The 4,121-nt window shown below is 38.2% G+C and overlaps 1 long non-coding RNA gene across 1 annotated transcript; it reads right to left on the bottom strand.

Moving 5' to 3' along the window:
• Positions 1-812: 812 nt before the first annotated feature.
• Positions 813-1,740, bottom strand: LOC127105938 (uncharacterized). The gene is made up of 3 exons (XR_007795187.1): positions 1,311-1,740; positions 1,017-1,211; positions 813-909 (listed from the first exon to the last, which is right to left on the bottom strand). It is a non-coding gene; the product is annotated as an uncharacterized LOC127105938 (long non-coding RNA).
• Positions 1,741-4,121: the final 2,381 nt, after the last annotated feature.

Below are 4,121 nucleotides of genomic sequence, written 5' to 3'. Positions count from 1 at the left end.
ACTATGCCAAAACCCTAACCTTATGGTCTCATTTCATGGTTCCGTTCACTACCAGTCAAGTTATTTTCTTTTCAAGAGTCAAACATTCAAGTTATGATTAAACCAATTGTGAAACCAACTTCAAACCATTTTATTAATCCATTTCAATTTTATTTCAGTACATTTGATTCCATACAAAAAATACACAAAAATTGACACTTTGACCAATTGTTGACTTTGGTCAACAGTTGACTTTTTGGTCAACTTTGACCAAAGTCAACCCAAATTCCCTAAACCCAAAATTTCCCCATAATAATTGATTCATTCTCCATTTACACAAGAAAATACAAAAAAAATGCATTTTTGACCAATTGTTGACTTTGGTCAACAATTGACTTTTTGGTCAACCTTGACCAAAGTCAACGCAACCTCTTTGCACCCTAAAATCCTAAGTCTTCCATCATGACCCCAATCCTCGTTCCATGCTTCATGTCCATGTTGGCCTTGATTTTACTTTGTGGATTTGGTTTCTTCACTTTAATGCCAACTTGGTCATGCCTTAAACTTTGAAGTTTCTTGCCTCCTACTGCATTTGCCTTGCTGCACCAACTGCTGTAATACCCAATCCTGCAGCACACTTGAGCCAAGCCTTGCAGCAGCACCATGACCTGACCATTGTAACATTCCCATATACATTTGGCTTTAAACTCACAATAATGGGAAAAGCATATGAAAGTTGCAGCAGCTAGGACCAAACCTGCAGGAATCAATTGGCATTATATTTTGAATCTCAAGCAGGCCATAAGTTATTGGAGAAGGTTAATTGCTAACCAGTTTGAACTTTCTTACAGCAAGCTGCGAATATTCCGCACCAACCTGTTTTGGCTCCATGGATTTCTTGCTATCAGTACCTGAACCCTCCATCGATCCCTGCCCACAACAGAAAATAACAATCAAGCAGGAATTGGGTGCAGTATGCCTAAAGGCCAGACATGCATCATTTGAAACTCCAATTTTGGTTGGTATTTGTATCTGACCATTCAGCATCTTCATCAAAATGAAGTTCACCATACTACTATGCTATAGTGGGAGTTCCTCTCTAGCTTTTCTCAACAACAAAACATAGCAGCAAGCAACTATTGGGACCATCACTGAACCCAACTGGTGCAAATCCTGCAGAAAATGCCATTCAGTACCTTGTTGCACCCTAAGTCACAACCAAGAAGCAGGTCCTGCATCACATAACAAAGAGCAATAATCCTTACCTTAGGGATGCAACATCTTGATATTTCAAGCAACACCATTCTAGCTCAGTAGTAGCCCAAACATACCTATAATTCTAATAAAATATGGCTTGGCAAGAGGTTTCAACACAATTCATTCATGTTCATGGCAAGCATAATCAATCCACAAACTACCTGATGCAGAACCAAACCACCATAATGCCCAAGCCAAGAATCCTGCAGAACCAGACCAAATGCTAAACTGCAGGGTCAGGATTAAGGCAATGGACAAACCTGCAAAAACACATGCAACCACTTCACAGTTTAATTTATAACCATGGGACAAATGCATAGTTCGCCATTAACATAGCTATGGCCACAACAATTCAGAATATAGGGCAGCATGACAATTCATAAGTTAGCCTACTCATTCAATCCACACAAGTGCTAATAACCATGGACACAGGAAATAGGCATGGATGGATTTTAGCAGCTTTAGGTTCAGATAGATTGCACATCAGTGCACAAGCCAGATGAAAGTGGCAACCCAAACCATGATGTTATGCTACACATACCTGAAACCTTTGGCTGTATGATAAACCTGATTAAGTCGAGATGAGTTCCACAATTCAACCTTAAAACCTGCAGTGCACACGACCACTTGACTAAATCCTGCCAGCAAAATCATTGTAATGTCCAAACCTGCATCAACATGAACAGAAGCAGATCAAATGTGCTAACAACAATGGACATCACAAGTAATCAAAAGCATTATGTTAAGCAGAATTGGGATTTGACAAGCCATCAATCTAAACCTACAAATTGTCATAACCTGTAACAGTTTCAATAGGTGACTAACCTAATTCCATGTAATGGCAATTCACACTTAGAACTTCACCAAACTCATTCACAAAATTCATTCATTAACCAACCAAAACCAACATGAGCCTCACATAAGAAAAACCATGCTTAGCCACTTACCACCTGATGAACTGAACGAAGGGATCCAGCAGGGCAATGCAAGGCCAATTCAACAAGGTTGCAGCAAACCATGCTCACCATTTTTTTACTGCGGTAAAAAGGGACACATTAATCAGTCAATTTGCAAAACCTAAAGTGCAAAACCATTAACCAACAGTCAGAGGGCAAAGTCCAAAAACATCCCAAATTGGTATGAGGTCAAAGCAGAGAAGAAAGTTTGTGAAGGATACCTTTTCTTGAATCTAACATGGATAGGGCAATTCAATTTCTGAGCATCCAAAGTGCTTTGCAGAGTTACTTTTGAACACAAGGGCACCAATTTGTAACCCTAATTCACAGAATATAAATAGGGAGAATGAATCAGTAAACAGGAGGAACCCTAGAGAACAACAAAGACCTGGAGGCGGAAAATAGACTAAAGAACCCTAATCAAAAAGGAGAAATTAGTAAGAGAGGCAGAGGCGAAGAGATTTCAAAGAAGAGAAAACCTAATCCTAAAGGAAGAACAAACCAGCACTTGAAGAGGCGAAAGAAAGGTTCGATCGTCACCTGAGCTGTCATCTTCATCAAAGGTCCGAGGGTGAGCTTCCTGTTTTGTAACAGTCTTTGTTTTTTCTTGTTTGTTTGAGAGGGATTCGGTGAGGTCGTGATGAGAGAGAGGTTTGAGAGATAGATGCGAGCGATTTTGAGAGCAGAGGGAGATTTTTTTCGTTTGAGCAAGTTTGAGAGAGAGAAGGTTGGACGTGTTTGAGAGACGGTTGGGTAAGGTGGAGGGATAGCGATTCTGCGAGCGAATGAGAGGTTGCGAGAGGTGAGCAAAGGTTGAGGAAGACGAGGGCGATGGGGAAGACGAACCTCTGTGTTCTCTTCCCCGTTTCCATTTTTTTCTCTTTTTTCTGTTTTCCTTTTTTTAATTAATTCTTTTTGTTTTATTTAACTTAATTTGCTTTTTAACAGAGATAATAAAAAACATAAAAATGTTTGTTTTTTTATTTATTTTAAATTTGTTAGCCCAGTTCATATATTTATGGTAGTACCTCAATAGCAGATAGTGTTGAGTGGCCTAGTGGAGAGAGGGCAGTTGCATAATATTAGGTGGGGAGGGTTCAATACTCATGTGTGGTACTTTTTGCTTTTTATTTGATTTTATTTTCCTTTAGCATTTTTTATTCTTTTGGTATTTTGTTAATATCTTTTTTTTTTTATGTTTATTATAATTTCATTTGTTAATAATGCATAGTTATTGTATTTGAATTTAGTTCAAAAACCATTTTTTCAAACTATAAAAATCATACTTTTCTCGATTTAATATCGAGCCCATTTTTTACACCCTTGTAAGTCGATTGCTTTCTAAGCATCGCCATCAACCTCACATAGCTTACTCTTGGGCTTTCTTACAATGAGCCGGTTCCCTTGCACTTACACTCATACATTGTTTATTGTTTCATTATTTCATTCCTTGATTATTTGATTTGATTATATACTTGTTTATATCTTACTTGTTTGATTAACTGTGGCCTACTTGTATGGTGTTTGAGGCATATATTTATATTGCTTGATTGCCATGTCAACCCCTATTCATAACAAATGTATCCCTCTCCCATGAAATGTATAATATTTATTCTTTCATTCTTTATTCATCTGTTAATACGAGAATTAAAATGAACATTCGATAACCATTTCAAAACAAGATCAAAACCTCGATCCAACGTCGAGTAGTCATTTTTCAAAACCTAACAGAACCAGCACGTATTCATCCACCCCTTTTGTAAGCCGATTGCTTTATGCATCGCCATCAACCTTGTAAGTCGATTGCTTTATGCATCGCCATCAACCTTGTAAGTCGATTGCTTCGTGCATCGCCATCTACCTTTATCCCTAACACTTCTCCTTGCTCCATTCGTCGATTCTTGTTCCGATTAGGTAGCACCCATTAGA

This window comes from Lathyrus oleraceus, chromosome 7, assembly GCF_024323335.1.
Source record: "Lathyrus oleraceus cultivar Zhongwan6 chromosome 7, CAAS_Psat_ZW6_1.0, whole genome shotgun sequence".
In the NCBI taxonomy this organism is placed as follows: Eukaryota; Viridiplantae; Streptophyta; class Magnoliopsida; order Fabales; family Fabaceae; genus Lathyrus; species Lathyrus oleraceus.
The sequence above is the reverse complement of the archived record's forward strand: the minus strand, read 5'-3'. Positions and strand labels throughout refer to the sequence as shown.